Genomic DNA, 27632 nt, shown 5'->3' with positions numbered 1-27632 from the left:
GGCTAGGGACATGGAGATGAGACAAATGACTTTTAGAATAGAAATGTCTAATATTCAGTTCTAGATTTTTGGTGAAGAGGCAAAGTAAATCTTTTCCTTTAACATCTCTTCACGAAAGTCTACTACCCACTCAGAAGCTCTTTTAATATAGAAATCAAGGAAAGAAACTAAAACTGGGCTCAGCTTTTGGGTTAGCATGGAACAGGAAGCTCTGATTCATCAGGGCCAGGAGGCTGGAGTATCCCTGACAGTGTAAGTCCTGGAAGAAGTTACAGGAATCTTAAAAAAGGCAATGCGTTTTCTCTGAACTGTGTTATAGGAATTGGGGCCAATTTTACCAAGATCTTAACGAGGCAGCATGACCCCAGAGGGCAGCTGATTATGAATCTATAGCCCTGGGTAGGTCTGAAGGCTGGCTCAGCTACATGTTAGCTAGTTAATAAAAAGAAGGTAAAACCTGGTTTCTTCATTGGTAAAATTGGAATCATATTTTTATAATTCAGGGTCATCAATTGATGCTTAAAACAGATGAAACATTGTTGAAGAAAGTGATATTCTCAAAGTAGCACTGCCCTCCCCCCCATATTACATTTGAATTGTAAGGAAAAATGTATCTTTACAATTGAGAAATTACAAGTGATCTTAAAATTGACACATATCCAAGAGATCAAACTTAATATGGTCAAAGAGTGTGATAATGATACAGAGATTTTGTGGAAGAGCATCCTTGTTTTTTGAGAGTTGCATGCTGAAGTATTTAGAGGTGAAGTGTTATGTACAACTTACTTTAAAATGTGCCATATATATGCACACAGGTAATATGTGTATGTGTACATGTGTTTCTCTCTCTCTCTCTCATAAATATATGTCTCTCTACATATATATGTATTATATAAAACATATATATGTCCTATATATATACATATATATCTTTCTCTCTCTCTCTCTCTCTCTCTCTCTCTCTCTCTCTCTATATATATATATATATATATGGTGCAGATATGGCATGCAAATCGGGCAAAATGTTAGCAATCAATGAATATAAGTGAAGATTATATGTGTTTATTGGACTATTCTTTCAAAATTTTCAAAATAAAATGTTAACCGTGTAAATAACTAAAATACCTAGCATCACATCAGGTGCCGTGTCTGTGCTCGTTTTGTGTTGGTTACCTTTTCCCTCCTTTTTCCTCTACATTTCTTCACTTTCCCCCAGTTGTGATAAACCCTCATTATGGTTGTCTAAATATACCTTGGGTCTAGTTTCATTGCCCTAAAATAAAAAGTAGCTTCTGAAAAAGCATAAAGCACAAAAAAAGGTCGAGTGCTGTAAAAATGCCCCGAGTGGCACTAATTGGCCGCTCTGCAAGGTTGTTCTGTTCTCCAAAAGGGGCATCCCACGGTGTTGCATGTTAAATACTTTGCAAAATTAAGAGGAAGAAATCAGTAGTTTAGAAAAAAGATACCCAGAATATAAACATTTCTCAATAAATACCGAAATAGAGCAAATATTTTATTTCAGAGTGCTGCTTTAGCGATGCAAAACCAAGATTATCTTTTCTTGGAGCTTTTCTCCGCAAAGTAATAGGTGTTAATGCCTGTGGAAATGACGAACATTTATTTGGAAGTTGCCTCAGGGGTCTGAATTATGTGCACAGTTAATTAGATACTATGCCAAAATTAGATACTATGGCAGAAATATATATTTCTGCTAAATCTACTGGCCAGCTTAACTCATGGCCAGTGTGTGTCTTGATTTTTAGGATAAAAGCTCAGGAGTTCTGGGATAGCTTTTCTTTGCTGTGCCTACTTCATACTCTTAAAGCTGGAATGGATATAGGAAAGAGGCAGAAGGAATATGCCGGGTGGGGCATGATTCCCAAATCGTGACCCTTTGGGCCATGATTCTCTTGAATTCCACTTCTTCTCTTGGTCACTTTGTAAAATGAGTCATTTTCATAATTCTACCCTTAATCCTCAAAGCTCCCCTGGTAGAGGGAAGAGAGTGGCAAATTATTTATCATCCCAGCTTGCAAAGTGAGAAAACAGGAGGAATCATGGGGAAATTATTTTCTAAAACTATGCAATAAAAACTCAGTCTATCCTTCTAGCTTCCTTTTACTCCATGTATATGAAGCACTGTGTGAAATATAGAGAGATGTGAGGAAGAAAAGAGTTTTGGATAGTTTCTGCTAACTAAATAATAATAACAGGAACAGCAACAATATAAGATTTGTGTGAAATTGCTATGCAAACTGCAAAATTCTAGCCATACACAAGCTGTTATTATTTTTTTCATCAAAGTTACCATCATCATTGTCTTCATCCTCCTCTGTGTTTACAATGGTGGAATATTCAGGAATTGAGGAAGAAAGAAGAAAAATTATTTACTGTTTGGGAAAACTATAAGTTTTGAGTGAAAGCCATCATATTGAAGATTTTTCAAGACATGGTTGGGCAAAGAGTAGGACAGTTGTGTTCAAAGGGAAGATGTCACATGTGTGATGAGGAATGAGAGGAGGATAAAAAACTCTCTGCTGGCAGCAGAATGGGAAAGTAATAGAAAACATGGCAGTCAGGGTTGGAATAAAATGTGAGAGGATGGGAGGTCCAGCAGTTGGAAGGCAGTGAAGCCCCTAGTCTTAGATATTAATGGGATTCAGGAAGCAATAAAGAGCAACTATAGGATTCTAAGAAAAGGCAATATTGTGATAAAGTGATGCTTGGGAAGATGAAGTCTTTTCAAGTGTTTTGAATAGACTGTGGACAATTGAAACCAGAAGAGGAAGGAGGTTTTTAAAATAGAGCAGATTCAAGGAAATAAAGATCTTGCTTTGGTCTGTGATGTTAAGATCGAGACAATGGATGTTTTGAGAGCACACCTGGGACAAATGCTCAAGAAGTAAGGCTTTTGCTAGACCTTAGGTGTGTGGGAACAAAAGAAGGCTAAAAGGGATCTAAAGGCAGAAACGATTCCCCCTGGGAGCCTGAAAAGAAAGACAGACCTATGTGAGACTCAAGTGTGTTAGATGAGACTGGAAAGCAGATTGGCATTAAAATCCGGTGCATTTGAGATCTTGTCTCTCGCAGCCATCATCGGAAATCTGCTGATCGCTGTCTTCTGCTCTCTCGTTCTCTTTCTCTCCAGAGTTGCTGTGAAAGAACCTTCTCTCCATCTCAGAGCTGCAGGGCTCCAGGCGTCCCGTTGCGGTCTCCCATTACCCGGACAGAGTCAGTGCCAGGTCAGTGATTGTCAGTTTGCTGAGGCACGCATTTTAGGTATTGCTGTTGTTTTTTCTTCTTGTTTTGTTTCAGAGAATTTCAAATAGCAAGTGATTTTAAAAATGCCTCACTGATGTAATCTCTGTATTGCTGGCCCTTGTATTCTCCTTGCAAAGAAAGCATGGAGCCCCCTGCAATGTTCTCCTCAATTCAAACATGCTGCATGGCACAACCTTAGGTATGGGCACACAGAGAAGATGCAGTGGGTGCTGTGATGACCTGGAACTGTGTCCCTGTATGGGCCTCCTATTCTCCACACAAAGTCCCATAGTTTTCTCTCCCTGCTGCTCAGTATTGTGGGAAGAAAGAAATTCTAGAACCCTGTTTTTTAATTTATCTTTTTGTTATATTATGCTAGCATGGTACCCAAACAGGACTCTTTATACCATCATATCATTTATTCATTATGAAAATGATCCTAAGTGTTTTACCTAAGTCCATAGGGGCCTACACTGGGGGACATACAGTACCCACTGAACTTATATAGAATCTTTGGAAATAAAAATATGCTAAGTTTATATAACAGTGTTTATATAGTTCCTACTATGTGCCATGCACTTTATTTAATTCTTATAACAACCTTATAAGGCAGATATGATTATTATCCTCCTCCTTATTGTTTTCAGATGTGGAAACTGAGGTACAGAGAAAAAAAATAACTTGCCCTAGGTTATATAGCTGATACTGGGGAGGGTGGGGTTCAATTCCAAGCACTCAGGTTCCAGATTTGGGGGTTGTACTCTCTCTCTGAATGAAAATGGAGATATGTCTACCTCCAGGTAATGCTAGTTATGAACAGATTAAATCCTGCAATTTGTAAACTTGGAAAGAAGCTTCATATGTTGAAAGACAGCAAAGCTTCCATCCTACCTCCATCTTCCCCTCATGTTAGCCCACTTTCACATTTTCTTCAGCCATAGGGGTGGGGGAATTGAGGCATTATGGATCTTTCTGCAAATTCCAAGGCCATGGTTAAGGCCAGGGCCTTGCCCCATAATCCTTAACCTCCCCATCTCAAATATGGATGCCCTGGGATACTCCTTGTAGATGCAAAGAGAAACTCAAGATATAAGGAGAGTGTACATCAACTATATCTCAATTTAAAACATGTAAAAAAAAAGATATAAGAAGAGTGGCTGAAGGGTCATCATCCTGTATGGTCCCTCTGTCATGTCATCTTTGTTTCCCTTTGCTATCATATGATCAGTCTTCAAATTCCAAAGGCAGGGCTTCCCTGGTGGCACAGTGGTTGGGAGTCCACCTGCCGATGCAGGGGACACGGGTTCATGCCCCGGTCCGGGAGGATCCCACATGCCGCAGAGTGGCTGGGCCCGTGAGCCATGGCTGCTGAGCCTGTGCATCCGGAGCCTGTGCTCCGCGACAGGAGAGGCCACAACAGTGAGAGGCCCGTGTACCGAAAAAAAAAAAAAAAAAAATCCAAAGGCAGCTGGTATACATAACTCAGCTAAGCACTCTCATCTCTTCTGGACAGAGACTATCATTTCAGGACATCACTGTGCTAATTGATTTGGCTGCTTCTGAGTCACTTGCCCAAGTCCAGTTTCACCAGTGATTGCCCATCCATGCAATTAAGACATAAAGGCGGGGCGGGGGGGCGGGGCATGGTGCTGGGGCTTCTTCCCTGAGCAGAAGGCTATGGGCTGGGCAGTTTCCTAAAGAAGGGATCTCTGAGTATGACAAGCCTTCTGACCTCCATACGCGAGACACCTCCATTCCAGCCATTGTGTGTGCTCAGTGCATCCCAAACCTATTTTATACTTTGTTTTTGATTTATGCCTTTTCCTCCTTCAGTAGTATCTCTTCACTTCAATGGCGTAAATGCTTCCTATCTTTGAAAACTCAATCGAAATTGTCCAAAAAGTCTTCCAAGCTTATCCCAGCTGGAGGTGGTTGCTATCTGATTATGGGCTCCCATGATACTTTAATATATGTACCATTTATTTGGCACATGGCATTTACTGCTTTCCCTAGCGTAATCATGAGTCCATGACTTATCTCCCCAACTACATTATATGCTATTTGAGTCTACATAATAGGTACTTAAAAGCCTGTTAATTGAGAGTCACTTCTACTATAATCTCCGAGAACTCACTGGGATCCTAGTTTTCTCTTGCAAATCAATATCCTGAAGAGCTGCCCCATTCCCCTGTGATGCCAGTGTTACAGACGTGTGTCAATGACAAACCCAAGAGTAGAACTCTATGTTAACCAAAGGGAAAGGGTCTGCATAAATGATTAAGGGAAAAGGTATCAGAGGAGGCTCTGACAAGGAGATACAATGACCTAGATTACCTGATTTTAGGGCAGCAAGGATATTAGACTCCCAGAATCCAGCCCATCCCAAGTAAAGCCACCAGAAACAATGGCGCTAGATGGGTGGATTATCAGAACTCTTTTCCACTAAGGTCATGCCATCCAGCAAACAAATATAAAAGAGGAGATTCATGAACTAGAAAATCAATTTAGAATCTAGGGGGAAGCCAAAGGCTATCTTAGGTTGACCTTTAGCACACAGTCTATTTCAGACTAAATTTTATTATGGAAGCACATTCCACAGTAGGCTTGTAGTGAGGAATAGAATCTAATTAGAGCTGACAGTGCTCCTAGCCTTAGCAGAACTAACAGTCTGAATGAGAACCTGGCTTGGTGGGAATCTGAAAGGAAAATAGGGTGAGATTATAAGGAGACAGAGTATCTCCAGGGAACCCAAGGAGTGGCTAGGCAGGCACACTGTAGTTACATGGATTAGACTGTCCATGGTTAAAAAGTTAAGTAACTCACTGCACTGGCAAAAGGAGCTAAATAAATGCTATATATATTTTTTTGTGGTACGTGGGCCTCTCACTGTTGTGGTCTCTCCCGTTGCGGAACACAGGCTCTGGATGCACAGGCTCAGCGGCCATGGCCCGCGGGCCCAGCCACTCCGCGGCATGTGGGATCTTCCTGGACCAGGGCACGAACCCACGTACCCTGCATCGGCAGGTGGACTCTCAACCACTGCGCCACCAGGGAAGCCCAGTAAATGCTATTTTTGAAGTCTGTCAACAAAAACTCAAGTGAGAACAGAAGTAGCTAAAATATGTGAATGAAAATCAGAGAAAACACAAGACAAAGAAATGGTTTAGGAAAATAATTCTTTGAAATGAAAGGATTAACATGAAAATATTCTACTCCTCTAAGGGTCCTAAGGAAACAATTTTTAGAACTGTGGTGCATGTTTGCTAAAAAAATTTTCAGTTCTGTGATTTATTTTTTGGCATTACATTTGATTTGAAAAGAAGGTAAAAGTCTTATAATCATTGTACAAAGAGTCAGATATAAAAGTATAAAAAGATAAAAACGACTTCCTTACTATTAGGCAATGAGTCAGCATGGGTCCAAGTTTTGCAATATAGATCTCTTGGCATCAACTCTGGGAAAATGCTTTCAAACTCTAAAATCCTGTAAAAATGGAGAGAATAATTACCAATATAGACCTATTGCTTTTCACGTAGTAAGCACTTTATTAACCATGTTAAATTGTACACAGAGAATTAATTTTGTTATTTCTTTCTCTCTTGAATTATTTTATTATCTTTTTTCTTTTTTTTCTTTCCTTTTCTGTTCTTTTTTATCCTCCCTCTTGGTAACACTTGTGCATGATATAAATTAAAAAGTTTCCCGATTTTTATTCCCATATAGCCACTTTTGTTGGTTTCTTATGTATACCTCTAGAGTTAATCTGTACACTGATAAGCATATATGCACAAATAGAATTATATATTGCACATTATTCTGCATTTTGGTTATGTAATTACATTTGTACCATATGAACTTTTACATAATTGTCTGCCTTATCTGTCTTAGATGCCATATAACATTTCATTGTCCATATTTATGTTAAAGATATATATTTAATTACCCTCTACTGATGCACATTTAAGTTGCTTCCAATTTTTGTTATTTTTATTTCCAGCAGGGCTTCAATTAGTATCTTTGCTCAAAGACATTTTGCATGAGTGAGAGTATATCAGTAGAATTAATTCCTAAAGTTGGAACTTTCTGGGTAAAACAGTAGGGTGCATCTGTAATTTTGATGGATATAGCTAAATTGTTCTTTATAGGATTTCTACCAACTTACATACATAACAACAAAGAATGAGAATTGCCAGTTTTCCCATGCTCTGGTTAATGAGCATGATATTAAAGTAAAAAAAAAATCATTGCCAATTTACTCAGGCAAAATGTTACCTCAGTATTTTATTTTTCTTATTTTATTTCTTTTCTTGAACAGCCAGCATCATTTTTAAAAGTATTCTTAACTTCTATATTTTAATTTAATTTTTAATTACATTAATTAAAAATTTAAAAATTTTAACAAAGCTTAAAATGTATTAATAATTTACATCTTATATAAATTGTCACATTTACACTTCAACTCTCATAGTTTTCTCTGGGCCTCTTCACTTTTCTTAAAGTGGAGGAGTGTATTAACACCAAGGTGGCTTTTATTCAGCATGTCTCTATATTCTTTGGCAAGCTTATATATTTGTTCCTTTGTTATCTGTCTTTAAGTGTCAAAATATTCATGAGTACAGTCTATCTGGTTACATTAGCCAATAAATGACTTGATTGGCATCAATGGGGGAAAATGTCAGAATAAAGCTGAGGGTTATCCATTTTTTCCTTTGAAAATGATTATAAGAGGATCATTAGGGCTTCCCTGATGGCGCAGTGGTTGAGAGTCCGCCTGCCGATGCAGGGGACACGGGTTCGTGCCCTGGTCTGGGAAGATCCCACATGCCGCGGAGCAGCTGGGCCCGTGAACCATGGCCGCTGAGCCTATGCGTCTGGAGCCTGTGCTCCGCAATGGGAGAGGCCACAACAGTGAGAGGGCCGCGTACTGTGAAAAAAAAAAAGGATCATTAGAGTTTTTCCCTTGTGATGAGCACATTTTGCAAATTCTTTATGTGACTTCAACTCATAGTTAAACCTAACTTCCCTATTTCATTTTAGAAATTCTCTAGTCTCAGGAAGGGAAGGAAGATAAGCTATTTGAATCTTTTAGGGGGTTCTGAGGTCAGTAAAGAAGCCCCCACCAAAGGAGATGACTTTTACCAGAAAAAGAACATACTTTAGTTACACAAATAAGGTCTGCACTATCAATGAAAATCTCAGACCTTCTGGTGAATGATTGATGCCATCCCTCATGTCTGCTGAAAACCTCCCTGGGCATGTGCAGGCTCCATTTTTCTAATCTTATTTCCATGAAAACGCCAGTAGAAAGTGACAGCCTATATCTGGCAACATTTGACTGTGTCACGTGACTCAACAGGGCAGCTCAGAGGTGGGCAAAGGAACTGTACTGGTCTCTGTTGTCAATTTTATTGACAGAAAAATGAGTCATTAAAAAAGGGCATCTGAAATTATAGACCTAATTTAGTTCCTGTGTATGAACCAGCAATTCAGTAAAGCTTGAGAGCAGTTTCCATGTACCTAAGTAGCTGAATGTACCTGGTTTAAAAATCTGTTGAGTCTAGTCCCAAGAAAAGTCAGAGATCTGCTGATTTCTCTCCCCTTCTCTAAAACATGTTGCCAGCAAACCTGGAAAATATTCAGCTCTCTGCAAGATGGCATCACCTGACTAAGAAGTACTTTGTACACAGCCAATAAATATTTAATGCTTTATTTTGAAAATCCCTACTCTTATTCACTTACATTGCAAAAATCTTCCATCGTTGATTCTGACAAAAAATAATAAGAAGAATTATAAAACTATCATTTATATGACAGTGACCTGAAAGTTTGTTTATTTAATGCTCTATTTTGATTTCATAAATTAGATAAGATATAGATTTAACCTTCAGGACTATACATAAACGGAGAATCCTTGTTTTAACTTGCTTTGGTGACACTCTTTGAAGTAGGGTATGACTTTATCTGTTATAGGTTTGGGAACCTTACAAAATTTAATGACCCACTGGGATTTATTTATTCTTTTTCAGATGTAGAATAATGAAATCTAACATGTTCATGGGTATGATGACATTGACAAGGCATATTCTTATTTGAAGTTTAAAAAAGTGGAGGCGAATCATTGGGTTTAAAAGAGAGAGAGAAAGAGAGTACTGTAAATGTCTTAAACATTTAGGAACATTTAAATGTATCTTATAACTCAAGGTATTTAATTGAGTAAAGTCGATGAAGGATAATGTGCAGTTTGTGGTGTCTTTTCCTTAATTCTGAAAAAAATCTAGTGACTTGCAGTACCTTTTACAGCAGAGATCACACCCACTCTCCCAGTGAGCTTGTGGCTGAACTTGAACCTAGAATGAGCTTGTAAAAGGCCCTGCTGACAAAAGTCCGAGAAAGGCACCTTAATGGATAATGTGTAGTGTTCTGCAGCGTGAGTCACTAGGGTTTCGAAGCAACATCAATTTGGCCATAAGACATTTCCACAGTTTCCACACTTATCACTCTCTAACTTGGTAATAAGCCCCAATAAAATATGACCTGAATGGATTATAGTGAGAGAAGAATCTGAAGAACACTCTTTTTATAGTTTCCTGTCTTATAAAACACTTGACTGACTCCTTTTGCTAAGGCTATCCTAACTTTTACTGTATGGTGCAGTACGAGGTCATTGGCTCTCAGTATTTCAGGAGGGTTCTGTGTTGCAGTCAGATCAATATTGTGTGTCTCACCTGTGTTATTAGAAGAAAGAAGTATCTGCCTAAGAAAGGGAGTGAAAAAAAATGCTGGAGAGAGGCATAAACAAAACAATGCCCAACGATGCCAATATCTATAAAATGCATGAAATGCACAAAAGTCTGCATCACTTATGGCTAAGTAACAGATGAAGCTGTCAGGTAAAAGTAGAAAAGAAACAGTTGTAATAAAAGTGATCCTGCAGGGCTGTTTGGAGAATAGACACAGTGCATTCAACTTTCCACTCATTAGGGAAAGCTAGGTGATTGAACCAGATTGGAGCAGTTTGTCATGGTGTGATGGTTTAAAGGTCACTCAGTCACACTGAGGTCCTTTTGCGGAAGATTCAGCGTCTAGTTAGGTTTGCTGTGCCATGTGTGTGGCCTTTTCATTGACAGAAATTCCCATCTGTACGTCCTGTTCATAACAGAGTGCACTACGAGTGGGGGGAGGGGGCTGGCTCCCTGTAGTATCGCACCCCACGTGCTCCCTCTCCCACCTCAGTCCTCTCTCCCTCTCTGCTCTCCGGCACCTGGCTTGATTAGCTGCTGCCTCTCAACTTCCTTTGTTGGGTGGGAGGCTCTACTGATGGGCTTCTTGGTGCCTATATTGGAGGAGGAAAGTGCTATGAAGGACCTTGCACCTCAAGCATTTGGCAGAGAGGTACAGGCAAGCCAGGAGCCCCCGCTCCACCCTGGGGCAGTGCAACCTGCCAATAGGCATCCTTGTGCTTGGGCTTTGACTGCTGCTGATGCCTGAGTCATGCACAGAGAATCCCTGGCAAAAGGTCACAAGGACCTGTTTTTCCTGAGCATTGGGAAAGCCCTGTAACGACCACTGATGAAAACCATTGGAAACCAAGTTTCCTTTCAGTTTTTTTTCCCAAAGAAAATCAAAGAGAGAGAGAGACAGAGAGAGGAAGAGAGAAAGAGAAGCCTCTAAGTTCAAGGCTAATTGAATGGAGGCTGCACCGTGACCATGAAAGCTCCTATCCATTTTCATATTCTGATACCTTGGAGACCAAAGGTTAAGAGTCTCAGAATAGGGAAGTCGTCTTGTTTTGAAATTCTTCAAATGTTTATGTCCGGGTAGAGAGCTCTGGTTGTGACCAAGTAGTTATCTATTCCATCACTTCCTAGTTGTGTAACCTTGAACAACTGACTTGCCATCTCTCTATCACGAGTTCCTTATTTGTAAAATGCAAATAATAATGATTTCTACAATATAGTTATCGTGAAGCTGAAGTGAGACAGTGCCTCTGATGATGCAGCATATGATGAAAATCCAATAAATATCACTTAGCAGTATTATGATTTCAGGGGCACAGAATAATATATTTTTTTCTAATTACTACATATTTTCTAGCTGTTCTATGCATAGACTACTTTTATTCAGAAAAAAATAACCTTCAAGAAGTGCTTTTATTTCCCCAGGGGCTATTAAAATGTCTATTCCTATTACAAAGATTTTTGCTTTCAGCCCAACAGACATGCTCAGAAATGGAATGGACTCTGGGGCAGACAGGGCTACGGGTTTAATGACATCAGGTACATAGCGACTCCCACTTTAGGCAAGTCTGAAAATACCCTTTCTGCCCTTCTTAAGCCAAATGGCAAGGCAAAATCAAGCAAGCTACACAGCCAAGAAATGATTTCTGGGCTCACGGGTCTGTTTTCATTAACTCTTTATTAATTATGTATTCAGTATTTATTGAGTTCCCTATGCGAAGTGTTGTAGGCTAGCTGGCATTGGGACTCTATTTAAAAATATATCAGACACAGTCTGGTGACCTCCAGGAACATATGCATAGTAAAAAAAAAATATAATGTGCAAAACTTACCACAGTAAACGTACATGTGGAAACTGCTTATCAGAGATATGTAAACACGAGAGGTCAGAACATTCACTTTTTTCTACAAAAGTTTGGATTTTGCTGTATAATTATGCTTTGAAGAAAAAGATACTCAGGAGGAGAAATGACATAAACAAAGGTGTGAAAATGCTAAACATGATCACTGTTATAATAAAACTACGAATTTGCAATTTCTACTATGTGCTAGGCTAGGATATATATATATATATATATATATATATATATCTCCTAGATATAAGGCTAGAGAGTGTGTCTTAAGAGTAAGCAAGAGATTAAGCTGCAAAGGTAAGCTGGGATAAGAATAGGATTTCTAACCCTTCAGTAATATCAGCCCTCCCTAACAAGAATGAGGGGGTTTTCTGGTCTGGGGTGAACTTATGGCAGTGGTGCCTGGTGGAAGGTGATTGAGTGTAGGTCTGGTCTGGTAGGTCAGCTTCTAGGATTCAGCACTTCACAGCAATCCTGTGAGGTAGGTAGTGAAGGTTTTGCTATGTCCACTTTCAGCTGATAAGAATGAAGCACACAAGACCTAAGTGATGAAACCAAAGGCACGTAGACAATTTCAGAGCTGAACTAGTATCCAAGTCTTGCTTGGCTGACTTCCAGAACACTTCCATTCTCAAATCCAGGTTGTTACCCTGTGGCTCTGAAATACATGGTGTTGTCGATTTTAGAGAGAAAGGCAGAAACTTTATGGACAGAGACAACTGTAATAGGTGACAATAGGTTACAGTAAGTGGCACCAAGCCCAGTGTGCTTGACTTACTTGAATTGCATGTAAATTATAGAAACGCTAATGGTTATAATTGTGCTAATACTTGTTTGCAAGGAGTTATAGGGGTGACTCTAAAGAACTTGGGAGAGTCCAAGGACCTTAGCATTCAGAACTCATAGGTTTGAAAAGTGGGAAAAGCTTTGAGATCATCTAACTTCTTTATTTTATCAGTGAGGAAACTAAGGCTCAGAGAGATCAGGTGAATTGCCGAGGTCATATGGGCAGTAAGTGGGGGAGGGCTAGTTCTCTTTAATATATATTAATTAATTAATTAATTTCTTATGAGGAACTGGCTCACATGATTACGGAGGTTAAGAAGTCCCATGATCTTCTGTCTATCTGTAAGCAATACCTAGGCTTATACCAGTGGTGTAATTTGGTCTGAGTCTGAAGGTCTGAGAGCCACGGGAGCTGATGGTACAAATCCTAGTGCAGGGGCTAGAGAAGATGAGCTGAGATGTCCCAGTTCCAGAGTGAGGCAGAGAAAAAAATGATCCTTCCTTCTGGGGGTGTTGTAGGCAATTCCGTGTTTCTGATATCCAGACCAGAATACTCATGAAACTCCAGTCATGGTTCTTCTATGCTCGCCATGACCGGTGCTGTGTTATTTCATTTCACACATAGATTCATTTTCAGAAGATTTAGGGACACATGCTGTAACTCTTTAGAGTGCCTGATGACTGGTCCAACCTGAGCGGGTGCCATGCCCCACTGTGCAGTAGAGGGCAGGATGTGGAGTGAGGAACAAGCCCCGGGTTTCCCTTTTGTAACTGTGTGATTTCTCTCCCATATATTGACTGTGCCTCATGCCAAGCTTGGACCTCTGAAGGTCAGCTCCTTCCCCTGGTCCACCTCAGGATGGCACAGGATAATGTAGCCAGGAAATACACCACCTGTTCTCATGCAGTTTGTCTGTGTACTCATTCCATACCGTCTAACTGGAAACCAGGAACTCATCTGCTCTTCCCAGGAGCTGAACTTCTACAGCTCTCAGAGGGGCTCCCATGCATGTTTGCTGGGAAACTCAGGGACATGGGGGTCCAGTCTATGAAGCATAATCAGGCTTTCGGGCTCCTTCCCACAGAAACATACATTCTAGAGGGCAAGGACCTTGGAAAGGTGTAAAGCCAAGCACAGAGTTACTGTTCCAGTCTTTGGATTTGTGCCAGCAACTCCACCCCCAGATAAATGTGGGATAATGTGTTCGTTCTACTTTTCACAGGCAAAGCAGATCATAGAAATTATTTGATGAAAAGTAACTGGGAGTTTTGCCAAGCTCATTTTTGGTTCATTATACCATCTATTATTAATACGTTATCACATAATGATCACTTGGTCTGATTTCTTTACCCCATGCACACGGTGGTGGTTTTTCCCCTGTTGTTTATAAGTGTAGACGGTGTGACAGAACCATGTTCAAGGCTGAATTTTAAAATGTGATCATCTTAATATTGGGAGAAAGATTCTTTCTGATGAACGCAGATCTTCTGAGGAATTGTTAACTGACTTTGTCACGAGGCTCAACTTTCAGCAGGCAGAAAAAAGTAAAAGAAATGTACCATCATGGGCTTAAGTTTGAGTGACTGGGAAGAAACGCAAGATAAAGTGAAATGGTGAAGAATGTGGGAAAAAGTAACCCTGTTATCTTAGTGTTCAAAATAAACTAAGAGGAAAATATAGAGAATAATATAGTATACAGATTTTTAATTATCAGAGAAAAATAGGTACAGTTCCATGACTGGAGGCTTTAAAAAGTAAAGACCGCTCAAAAGAAACTAGTGCAGCAGGAGAAGGCCTACTGTCTACTTTTAGGATTTTGATTAGAAAAAGGAAGGACCAGGGCATAAAGAAGACCAATTTTTACAGACCTATAAGGGGAAGTGTTTTCCAAAAAGACTGAAGTGTGTCCCTACTTTATTCATCTTCATAACTTTAGCACCTATTGTAATGCTAGGGTCACCACATTTCTTTCATTGGTTCTGCAGTTTGGAGAAGGTTTATCCCAGGTTCTTATAATAAGGTGCTGATGTGATCCCAGCATCACTGTGGATAATCATAATGAAACATGGAGAATAAGAGAGGTGTCAAAAGATGCAAAAATATTGTGACAGAGACACCTAGTTGATCACCCCAACAGCTAGTCTCCTTTTCTTCCTTGTTAATGGAACTCTGATTTCATCTGGGGGTAATGCATGCCATGAAAGGCATACACAAGGACTTCCCTGGTGGTCCAGTGGTTAAGACTCAACACTTCCACTGCAGGGGGCATGGGTTTGATCTTTGGTTGGGGAACTAAGATCCCTCATAATGCATGGCACGGCCAAAAAAAAAGCATACACGTCTCAGCCTGTCTTACAGCTTGCTAGGGCCATGTGACTATATTCTGACCAATGAATTATAACAGCCAGTTATTAATGTGCTAGTGTGAAATATAAGATCTGGTATTAATGTGACTTCCGGGTTGACTGAGATCACTTAGCTGGGAAGAGTGGTCCTTTTGTCTCTTTGCTGTTCGGACTACTGCCATCCTGTAATGAAGCCCTTTTAGAGTCTAAGTTATATGCTGAAGCCTGGATCCCTGATGGCTCCATGGAGCCATTGTACCTAACTCTGAGCTGTTTACCTCTAGATTTCTTCTATTTCAGGAAAAAAAACCCCACTTCTATTTGATTATGTTATTTTGGAGTATCTCTTATGCAGCTGAACTTAACCCTAACTGATAAAATTTCCAGAGACTAGAGATGGTTTTCAGAGACTAGAGATAAGCATGTGTAAATTCCAGGAAAAATCCTCCAGGGCACATTCAATAACAATAATTCTTGCTAAATTATGCTAATTTTTTTGGACCTTGTTATCAGATTAGTAGCTTTTCTTTAAGAACCAACATTTTGGGAAGACTTACTACTTGCTGGATGCTGTTTTAAATCCCTTACGTGTATTATCTTTTGTAATCATCACAACAGGTACTTTAAAAAACCCCATATAGCAAACAATAAAACAGAGGCAGAGAGGTTTAAATAACTGATCCAGTAGAACACAGTTGATGGAGACAAGATACAAGCTCAAGGAGCCTGAGTGTAGAGGTCACTATCTTAGTTCATATACTACACTTTGAGGGGAAAGACACAGATAACAAGTGAATTTTAATTTTTTGTGCATTGGATACAATCTCATAAAAGCAGAGTGGAGAAATGATAGATGGGCATTTTGATAAGTTCAAGTTGCCCAGCCAATGTCATCCTGGAAGGAAGTGTCTTGGTACTTGTCAAGGTGTCTTAATCCACTTCTGTTTAAGAATTTTATTAATGGCCGAGGACCCATCAGGTCTATTTATCAAATGTGCAAGAACTAGAATAAATTTAGCCTGGAAAGGAGAAGGCTCATGGAAACATGGGAGGTCTCATCAAATACTTATTCTATAATTTTAGAGCTTTAGCAGCCTCCAAAATCACTAATGCCTTTCAGGAATGGTGGGAATGCAAAGTGGTATGAGACCTATGGAGACACTATTTTGCAATACTGCAATATTTGACAATATTCTGATAAGTTACATATGCATTTACCCTTTGACCGAGAAACTCCACTTCTACATTACTAAAAAGATACACTGGTGAAAAAAAAGAAACAAATATAAGAGCACAAATTCACAAAGCTATCATTTGTACACTAATTACATATAACCTATTTTATTTAAGAAATAAAATTCTAAGGAAAAAATAAAAGTTAGATGGGCAGGGGAATCTGTAGATTAAAAGAGACTTAACCAACTGCAATGATAGGCTCTCATTTGCATCCTGATTCAAACAAGCAGAAAGAGAGAGAGAGAGAGACAGAGAGAGACAGAGAGAGAGAGAGGATGCACATGTTGGAGAAATGTGAGCAATGCCTGTATAGTTTAAGATATTTAGGAATTATTTGTTGTTACAAAGTCACAGTCCTTGTATTTTAGAGAAATTGTGAATCATTATGGATAGTTTTATATGATACCTGGGATTTGCTTCGATACAAATCCAGGAAAGAGGGAAAGTGGGTGAGGATAAAGATGAAATAAGATTGATCACAACTTGGTATATTTACAGCTGGGTATTGATTACAAGGGCATTCATTATTCTATTACAAATCAACTCGTGTACATGTTTGAAAATTTTCATAATACGAAAGTAAAAGTTAAACCTATGTCTCAATTTTAAATAAAATATTTTAATTTGCTAAAAAATTTTTCCACTTGAAATGTACAGATGCAGATCTGTAAAAAAGAAACTTACCAAGAAGGAAAAAAAATAAATCGAGTAAAAGGGTAATTGAATTTAAGCACAGGTTTCACATTTGATTTGCAGCAGAGCTAAGGAGCAAATCTGGGACTCTGGAAACTTACTCCAGTGTTCTTTTTATTTTATGATTGACTTGACAATGTCGTCGAAGGGAGCACACTGTTTTCTGAGTTGCTAGAGGCGAAGCAGTCAAAGTTATACAAAGGTATATTTTGATTCAAAATAACAAAAACTTTTCCTCCAATTGAGGCTATTGAGAGCATAATAGCTTTTCTTGAGGTTTTGGACAGCCCAGGTCTGGATGAATACACAGGTTTGAGACTTGATGGCCACCTGATAGAGATGTTGTAAAGAGAATTCCTGTATCAGCTTGGAGACTGCACTAGAGGAACTTGAATCTCCCTTCCTACTCAATGATGCCATAATTCTATAATGAGATGATCCTTCTTGTTTCGACACATAACTCATAACTCTTGCTGGAGGGCTGGCATGTGCCATGGGAAACATTGGCACCTGATTTGAAAGAAAAACACTTGATTTGCAGATACAGACTGATGCAGTCCTTCACAAACCAAAAATTTAAAGACTCAAATTATTAATGTTAAATAATTCCAGTTTTAGTAGTTTTGGGTTTAATACTTATATTGAATTCCTAGAAAGTGTAAGGTGTTTGGCCATAGACTATAAAGGCCCTGGTCCAAGTGCTGAATGTGTTTGATACCTCTAGCTTCTCCTCCTCCCTCAAGTGAGCTGTTTTTCCTGTATGGAAGTCTGCTTCTAGACAAAGTTCTGTTACCCACCTCTAGAGCTAAGTGTGAGCTTAAAGCAACATGTCACCATTCCCAGCCATTTTTAAGCTTTATTTCTAACCAGAATAAAAAGATTTATTAAAAAAAATTCCTGAGAAATCAGAAATGAGAGAGGAGATATTAAGATATTACAACTGATACCACAGAAAAATACAGAGGATCATAAGAGACTGCTATGAACAGTTATACTCCAACAAATTAAACAACCTAGAAGAAATGGATAATTTCCTAGAAATCTACAAGCTACCAAGACTGAATAATGATGAAATAGAAAATCTGAACAGAATGATGACTAGTAAGGAGATTGAATCAGTAATTAAAAACCTCCCAACAGGGACTTCCCTGGTGGCACAGCGGTTAAGAATCTACTTGCCAATGCAGGAGACACAGGTTTGATCCCTGGTCCATGAAGATCCCACATGCCCCGGAGCAACTAAGCCCATGTGCCACAAATACTGAGCCTGTGCTCTACAGCCTGCAAGCCACAGCTACTGAGCCCATGCACCACAACTGCTGAAGCCTGCATGCTCTAGGGTCTGCATGCCACAACTACTGAGCCCGTGTGCCTAGAGCCCATGCCCTGCAACAAGAGAAGCCACCTCAATGAGAAGCCCGCACATTGCAACGAAGAGTAGCCCCTGCTTGCCGCAACTAGAGAAAGCCCACACACAGCAATGAACACCCAACACAGCCAAAAATAAAATTAAAAATTAAAAACAAACAGGGCTTCCCTGGTGGCGCAGTGGTTGAGAGTCCACCTGCCGATGCAGGGGACACGGGTTCATGCCTCAGTTCGAGAAGATCCCACATGCTGCGAAGCGGCTGGGCCCGTGAGCCATGGCCGCTGAGCCTGCGCATCCGGAGCCTGTGCTCCACAACAGGAGAGGCCATAACAGTGAGAGGCCCACGTACCGCAAAAAAAAAAAAAAAAAAAGAAAAGAAAAAAAACAAGCAAACAAACCTCCTAACAAACAAAAGTCCAGGACAGAATGGCTTCACTGGTGAGTTCTACCAAACATTCAAAGAAGAATTAATAACAATTCTTCTCAAACTCTTCCAAAAAATAAAATAGGAAGGAGAACTTCCAAACTCATTTTACGAGGCCAGCATTACCCTGATACCAACCAAAGATATCACATAAAAAGAAAATTACAGTTCAATATTCCTGATGAACATAGATGTAAAATTCCTCAACAAAATGTTAACAAAGAGAATTCAACAATACAGTAAAAGGATCATACACCATGACCAAGTGAGATTTATTCTGGGGATGCAAGGATAGTTCAAAATCCACAAATCAGTCAGTGTGACACACCACATTAACAAAATGAAGGATAAAAATATATGATCATCTCAAAAGATGCAGAAAAAGCTTTTGACAAAATTCAATATCTATTTATGATAAAAACTCTCAACAAAATGAGTATAGAGAGAGCATACCTCAACATAATAAAAGCCATATATGACAAGCCCATAGCTAACATTATACTCAATGGTGAAAATCTGAAAGCTTTTCCTCTAAGATCAGGAACAAGACAAGGATGTCTACTCCCACCACTTTTATTCAACATAGTATTGGAAATCCTAGCCAGAGCAATTAGGCAAGAAAAAGAAAAATCATCTAAATTGGAAAGGAAGAAGTTAAACTGTCACTATTTGCAGATGACATGATATTATATATAGAAAACTCTAAAGACTCCATCAATAAACTATTAGAATTAATAAGCAAATTCAGTAAAGTTATAGGATACAAAATCAATAGACAAAAATCTGTTGTGTTTCTATACACCAATTACAAACTATCAGAAAAGTTAAGAAAGCAATCCCATTTACAATTGCATTAAAAAGATAAAATACCTAAGAATAACTTTAACCAAAGAGGTAAAAGACCTGTATATTGAAAACTACAAAACATTTATGAAAGAAATTGAAGAAGACACAAATAAATGGAAGGATTCCATGCTCATGGATTAGAAGAATTAATATTGTTGAAATGTCCATACTAGCCAAGGAAATCGACAGATTCAGTGCAATTCCTATCAAAATTCCAATGGTGTTTTTCACAGAATTAGAACAAACAATCCTAAAAATTTTATGGAACCACAGAAGATCCTGAATAGCCAAGGCAATCTTGAGAAAGATGAACAAAACTGGTGGCATCACACTCCCTGATTTCAAACTATATTATAAAGCTATAGTAACTATAAACAGTATTGTACTGGCATAAAAACAGATACATGGATCAGTGGAACAGAATAGAGAGACCAGAAATAAATCCATGCATATATGGTCAATTATTTTATGACAAATTACAAGAATATACAGTGGGGAAAGGACAGTCTCTTCAATAAATGGTGTTGGGAAGAATGGACAGTCACATGCAATAGAATGAAACTGAACCAGTATTTTATACCATACAGAAAAATTTACTCAAAATGGATTAAAGACTTGAATGTAAGACCTGAAACCATAAAACTTCTAGAAGAAAACATAGGTTGTAAACTCTTAGACACAGGTCTTGGTGATGATTTTTTGAATCTAACAGCAAAAGCAAAAACAACAAAAGCAAAAATAAACAAGTGGAAGTACATCAAACTAAAGAGCTTCTGCACAGTAAAGGAAACCATTAACAAAATGAAAAGGCAGCTAATGAATGGGAGAAAATTATTGTGAATCATATATCTATTTAGGACTAATATCCCAAATATATTAAAAAACAAAACAAAACAAAAACCCTTACACAGTTCAATAGCAAAAAAATGCCAAACAATCTGATTTAAAAAAAATGGGCAGAAGATCTGAATAGACATTTGTCCAAAGAAGACATACAGATGGCCAATGGGTACATAAAAGGATTCTCAACATCACTAATCATCAGAGAAATACAAATCAAAACCACCATGGGATATCACCTCACACCTGTTAGAATGGCTGTTATCAAAAAGACAAGAAATGACAAGTGTTGGAGAGGTTGTAGAGAAGAAGAAACCCTTGTGCATTATAGGTGGGAATGCATACTAGTGCAGCCACTATGGAAAACATTAGTGAGAATCCTCAAAAAATTAAAAATATATAGAACTCCAATAAGATCCGCGAATTCCACTTTTCGGTATTTACCTAAAGAAAATGAAAACACTAACTTAAAAAGATATATGTACCCCCATGTTCATTGCTTCCAAGACATGGAAGCTACCTGAGTGTTCATCGATAAATGAGTGGATAAAGAAGATATGGGATATATATATATATATATATATATATTCACAATGGAATATTATTCAACCATTAAAAAGTAAATCTTGCCATTTGGGGCAACATGGATGGATCTAGAGTGTATTATATTATGCTAAGTGAAATAAGTCAGCCGAAGGCAAATACTGTATGATCTCTCTTATGTGTAGAATCTAAAACAGTAAACAAACAGAAAAACGCAAAGACACCAAAGGTCATAGATACAGAGGACAGACTGGTGGTTGCCAAAAGTGAAGGGTGGGAAGTGAGACAAATGGGTGAATTTTTTTTTTCAGTTTAAATAAATTGAATAAAAAATTTAAATAATAAAAAAAGAATCCCTAGTGTCAATAAATAAACAGGGTGAGGGTTGAGGTGGGTGTTCTGAAATGACACAGTGTAACCAATCCAGCTATTCTGGTGATTCCAAAGAGAGACTAGCCACGTGGCCTATATCAGAGATGGTCAGGAGCCCTGCTGCTCAGGCTGAAGGTGACTGCCATCCAGGACCTCAGAGTTAGCCTTGCAGTGAATGGTTCAGGAAACATAAGGTGCTAGACTTCCAGAGATCTGTAAGGGAGTCCATTCTGTCCCTGTGATGCTATTAGCTTCTCTCTCTCTTTCTAGTTGTCAGTGACATGAATCTCAGCTCCATTCTACATGGATTATTTCTGATCTAATTCTAACAGCCCTAAGATTTCAAGAGATAGATATAAAGACCAGATGGATATTATAAGAAAATCGGATTGTTCTGCAGTGAGTGAGATATGGAAAGGCCTTTTCCCAACCAAGCAGTAGACAGAATTGTCATAGTAAGTTGTGTTTGAAATAAAATGGTTCATAGATCTGAGGTGACACTGCCTTTTGTAAAGTATGAAATTGGTCCCTCTGTTGGGCAGAATGAGGATCAAAAAAGAAAAAACACAAATAGTTTACTCTTTATTATGTTATGATCTGCCTCAATTCACAAATATCTACCTATACCTGTATCTAGAGCGATAAGATTCTATAAAAGGCTACATATTTACTATGTTTTCATGCTTGGTCCAGAGCAAATCTGGTTTGAACCTGCAGATAAATTATCCCCAGCTCTAGAATGCTATAGGGTTGACTTTAAATAGGCACCTGCTAGATTTCCAACATGACAGATGAAAGTGTCCTGCATCCATTAGTCAATTATATCTCCTCTTACACTTCAGTCCATACATTAATGCACCCTTGACACTTTTTCAGTTCACTCTTCCATCTTCCTTAATCATTTTGGCACGCAACTCACTTGCTTCTTCTGCCACGTCTGCCAACATCCTTGGCATCCCAATCAAGTTCATGACCATTTTCGCACCCTACACATAACACTTTTTATTGAAGTTTTTACACATATATTTTTATGCCTCTGAACACTGTAACTTTAACCAACTTTACATTTCCCAAACGGAGACCATAATGTTGCACTGCAAAAATGTGGGTGTAACCAATATTTGCTATGCCCCAATGTGTGTGGGGACAGCTTTTATCTGAGATTCACCCTACTCACCATCCCTGTCATCTTTAATCTTCCGTAGAGTCTAGCATCTATCAAGCTATGATGGTAGAAGAGGGCTTTTAAAATGTAATCAGGCTGAAAAGTAGATGCACTTCTATTTTAGGAAAAATTCATGAGAAAACTGGCAGGAAGCTCATCTTAGTGCAAAATATCTGCTTATTCCTCTGTCTCTGCTCTATAGGCCAGATCACTTCAAGGGACCCGCCTTCTGTGCCAATCTCCCAGCTTTCAAAGGCCTCTGTCCAGCAGTGGATCAAACACCTAGTAACTCACCCAGGGGCAGAGGTAAGTGGAGACAGCTGTGATTGCTATTTACTCATTTGTTTTTGAAAGGCTGTAAAGGGGCTGCGGGAAAGGGTATGCAGGTCGAAGATTGGGGGTGTTCTCTATCCAAAAATGGGGCTCACGAATGCCCTATGACCATGGACGGAGCTAGAGGGCAGGTTGGAATAGGTGAGAGAAGTTATTTCCAAATCACCATCATCTTGTGGACTTTGAATGTGTTATTAAATATTATTAAAGATCCTCTAGGATTCCACGTTAACATTTAGGCAGCTAACAGTTAAATCTTTAAGTCCCATAGCAAGTGGTGAGTGTTGGTGTTTTACTTAGGAATGGCACAATCTGAAGGTCTAGGTGAAGTACAGCTTTGGACTGGAGAAGGAAAAGGAGTTATTTCCAGAAGAAGGTGCTAAAGCAGGGCTCTGGGCCAATTTGTTGAAAGCCAGTTTACTAAAATTAACTTCATGAATGACCAATTTCCTGACTCATGAGGGTTTTGTTTATAAGTTTTAGTATAGTTCCTGCCGCTACCTCTGCCTCTCCTCGCTCCTGCCTCTGAACTTGACCCTGCCTCTCTAACAAAGGAGCCTGGGCAAACCTCTGAGACGGGGCAAGGGAAAGCACAGGACGATGATGAAACTAAAACTTTTTAAACATTCCCCCAAATTTTGCAAATTGGGCATTTGGCAAATTGTTTTGGGCAAATTGTTTTTCAGTGTAAATCAGTGGTTCAGTAAATTAGCTTGCTTCCCCAAAGCAGAGCTATTTCTTAATTGTCCCTCTCTTTCCTAGCACGGGCTCCTGTCTCTTTCACACTCAGTTAAAATAAGGAGGGATGAGATCTATGAAGACATGCACACCCAGCTATGCACACCACAAGATGACACGAGTATACCTGGGTGTACAAACCAGTTATAAAATCTGAGTCTCAAGGTGCAGAAAGACTTCTCAAAGGTCATCGCTTTCCCCACTGCTACAATCTTGCCTTATTGTGAGGCAGCTTAGAAGCAAAAATCACCAGAATTCTTGTGTTTAGTCTTTCTGACCACAGTGGGTTTTTAGTTATTAAAGTTGAATAATCAAATTTAAGAATTATCCCAACCTGTATCCCCAGGCACAATCCCTCTCTGATTTTCTTGGCTGTGAATCTTTCCCACTAAGTGTCCTGAGGCTCTATAAAAGCATTCAAGGTCATTGTTCCCTCAAGTCTCAGATGTCTTAAATGCCAGTGTCTCCCACTGCATGTTCCTTGTTTCTTTGGCTGCTACACATTCTTATCTTTTATTGCTTCCATCAGAATCTAAGCCTGTTGGAAAGGTCCTTAAAGGAAATCTGAGAAGTTCAAAAGAAAGTGGCAGAGGAATACAAATTAGAAAAACAATGATATACTACCTGTAACCTGTAAAACTGGCAAAGCATACAAAAAGGAGCGACACCCGTGTTGGCTCATAATGGTGAAAATACAAATTGGCACCACGTTTCCAGAAGGGCATTTGCAAACACACTAACTGAGTATCTTAAAATATCCACTGACCTTCAATTTCTCTTCTAGGATTTTTCCTAAGGAAATACAAATGTATATAAAGATTATTATCCCAGTGATATGTACTATTATAAAAATGGAAATAGCTTTAATGTTGATCCCTATGGGATTAACTGAATATATTGTGCTATATTTATATATGATAAAGAATATTATGCACATATTAAAATGATCACAATATATTAAATGAGGAAAACAATAGATTTTTAACAGTTACGTTTAATGTCATAATGCTTTGTAGGATAGCATATACAACGTTAGGAAAAAAGGTCATTAGTTCACATATTAAATTAAATGACAGCATTTATCTCTAGGTTAAGTGATTATGGGTGAATTTTATTCCCTTTATTTCTAGATCTATATTTTCCAAATTTTCTACAATTAACATGTTTTCAACAAAGTAAGCTTAGTTTTGACCTCTTACGTATTTTTCTTTTAAAAGTAATTTCATGGTTTTCCTTTATGACATAATTAAGAAAGGAAAGAGGTCAAAAAGTTAGTTCTAGTTCCCGACCAGAAGGAACTACACAATACCTTTCTCTCCCTTTTAACCAGTACCTTTCTTTAGAATACGGTATCAGAAAAGATAGTGGACACATCGGAGGGAAGTTAAAAACAAAATACACGCATACAAACACACACACAAACACACACACACCTTAAATGGTAAGATAGCAGCAAGATGCAGCCGATTTCAAAAGAGGGAAATCAAACGCTATTCAGTTTCCTGTTCCTTCTCGAAACTCAAGCTCCCTGATCAGTACATTTGGGAAGGGATATATTTCCTTCCTCCCTCTCGCCGTTTTAAAAACAAGCTGTATTTAACGCAGCAGCAAGGCATGAAGTAAGGCGCTGGTCGGACCCCTGGCTGCAGGATGAGGGGATAGAAAACGCAGAGCAGGAAATTGCTGCACAGTGCACGGTGAGGGCACATAGGAGCTGCTCAGGGAAAGGTGCCTATTATAACTATTATCGTTTGGTCTAAAAAAAAAAAAAAGAAAAGAAAAGAAAAATCAGGACAGCCCTCTTTGGAAAACAAACAGGAGCACTGAGCTAGCGTCACCGGTTCACAGGCAGCTGACATCTGTACGCAGCACCCAGTCAACAAGAAGAGCTACTGAGCCGTTTCCAGGGTTTCACGGGAAGGAGGAAGAGTCCTGAGAGCCCATCTCCCCTCTGGGGAAATGGGAGGCTTGGGCCCCAAATGCGCCTCTCTCTCCGGACTGTCAGCACCGGCAGGCGGGGTGGTCACCCGGCCTGACCGTGCGCTCTCGGCGTTGCGTAATCATCCCGGGGCTGCCTCCTGCCCGCGCTTTGTCGGAGGCGCCACCTGATGGACAGACAGGAAAACGGCTCTCTCGCTGACATCTCCTTGCCCCAGGCTTTCTCCACCTTTAGTATTTTCTCACTGTGCACGAGAAGGGAATTTTCTGCAGAGAAAGAGAAGCAATGAACCTTCACCCCGCAGCACAAAGCATCCACTGGAGCATTTGTCAGTAGACAGCTTCCGTGGGAGGAAGGGGTCATTCTCAGTAGTTTCCCCATGTGGCTCGGGTTCTTGCCTTAAGCCTGTACACTGAGGGATGGACGGGCCAGGCCTCCCTCTGACAGAGCAGAGAATGGGTCAGGCAGGATTTCTTAGTGTCTGGGGGAACCTGAGGGGGCGAGATTACAGCCTTCTCTTGCCTTTTTTTTTTTTTAACATCTTTATTAGAGTATAATTGCTTTACAGTGGTGTGTTAGTTTCTGCTTTATAACAAAGTGAATCAGCTATACATATACACATGTTCCCATATCTCTTCCCTCTTGCGTCTCCCTCTCTCCCACCCTCCCTATTCCACCCCTCTAGGTCGTCACAAAGCACCGAGCTGATCTCCCTGTGCTATGCGGCTGCTTCCCACTAGCTATCTATTTTACGTTTGGTAGTGTATATATGTCCATGCCACTCTCTCACTTCGTCCCAGCTTACACTTCCCCTCCCTGTGTCCTCAAGTCCATTCTCTATGTCTGCGTCTTTATTCCTGTCCTGCCCCTAGGTTCTTCAGAACCATTTTTTCCCGTTAGATTCCATATATATGTGTTAGCATACGGTATTTGTTTTTCTCTTTCTGACTTACTTCACTCTGTATGACAGTCTCTAGGTCCATCCACCTCACTACAGATAACTCAGTTTCATTCCTTTTTATAGCTGAGTAATATTCCATTGTATATATGTGCCACATCTTCTTTATCCATTCCTCTGTTGATGGACACTTAGGTTGCTTCCATGTCCTGGCTATTGTAAATACAGCTGCAGTGAACACTGTGGTACATGACTCTTTTTATTTTTTTTTTGTAACATCTTTATTGGAGTATAATTGCTTTACAATGGTGTGTTAGTTTCTGCCCTATAAAAAAATTAATCAGTTATACATATACATATGTTCCCATATCTCTTCCCTCTTGCGTCTCCCTCCCACCCTCCCTATCCCACCCCTCTAGGTGGTCACAAAGCACCGAGCTGATCTCCCTATGCTATGCGGCTGCTTCCCACTAGCTATCTATTTTATGTTTGGTAGTGTATATATGTCCATGCCACTCTCTCACTTTGTCCCAGCTTACCTTTCCCCCTCCTCATATCCTCAAGTCCATTCTCTAGTAGGTCTGTGTCTTTATTCCCGTCTTGCCCCTAGGTTCTTCATGACCTTTTTTTTTTTCTTAGATTCCATATATATGTGTTAGCATCCAGTATTTGTTTTTCTGTTTCTGACTTACTTCACTCTGTATGACAGACTCTAGGTCCATCCACCTCACTAGAAATAACTCAATTTCATTTCTTTTTATGGCTGAGTAATATTCCATTGTATATATGTGCCACATCTTCTTTATCCATTCATCTGTTGATGGACACTTAGGTTGCTTCCATGTCCTGGCTATTGTAAATAGAGCAGCAATGAACATCTTGGTACATGACTCTTTTTGAATTATGGTTTTCTCAGGGTATATGCCCAGTAGTGGGATTGCTGGGTCATATGGTAGTTCTATTTTTAGTTTTTTAAGGCACCTCCATACTGTTCTCCATAGTGGTTGTATCAATTTACATTCCCACCAACAGTGCAAGAGTGTTCCCTTTTTTCCACACCCTCTCCAGCATTTATTGTTTCTAGATTTTTTGATGATGGCCATTCTGACCGGTGTGAGATGATATCTCATTGTAGTTTTGATTTGCATTTCTCTAATGGTTAGTGATGTTGAGCATCTTTTCATGTGTTTGTTGGCAGTCTGTATATCTTCTTTGGAGAAATGTCTATTGAGGTCTTCTGCCCATTTTTGGAT

At 39.3% G+C, this 27632-nt stretch overlaps 1 long non-coding RNA gene across 1 annotated transcript in view; it reads left to right on the top strand.

The window, feature by feature from the left end:
• Window positions 1-21691, top strand: part of LOC117314511 (uncharacterized) — a 357472-nt gene extending 335781 nt beyond the window's left edge. The window contains exons 9-10 of the long non-coding RNA XR_012324902.1: window positions 3149-3242; window positions 21577-21691. This is a non-coding gene — a long non-coding RNA (uncharacterized lncRNA). The remainder of the gene's footprint in view (window positions 1-3148; window positions 3243-21576) is intronic.
• Window positions 21692-27632: the final 5941 nt, after the last annotated feature.

This window comes from Tursiops truncatus, chromosome 12 (assembly GCF_011762595.2).
Source record: "Tursiops truncatus isolate mTurTru1 chromosome 12, mTurTru1.mat.Y, whole genome shotgun sequence".
NCBI lineage: Eukaryota > Metazoa > Chordata > Mammalia > Artiodactyla > Delphinidae > Tursiops > Tursiops truncatus.
The sequence above is the reverse complement of the archived record's forward strand: the minus strand, read 5'-3'. Positions and strand labels throughout refer to the sequence as shown.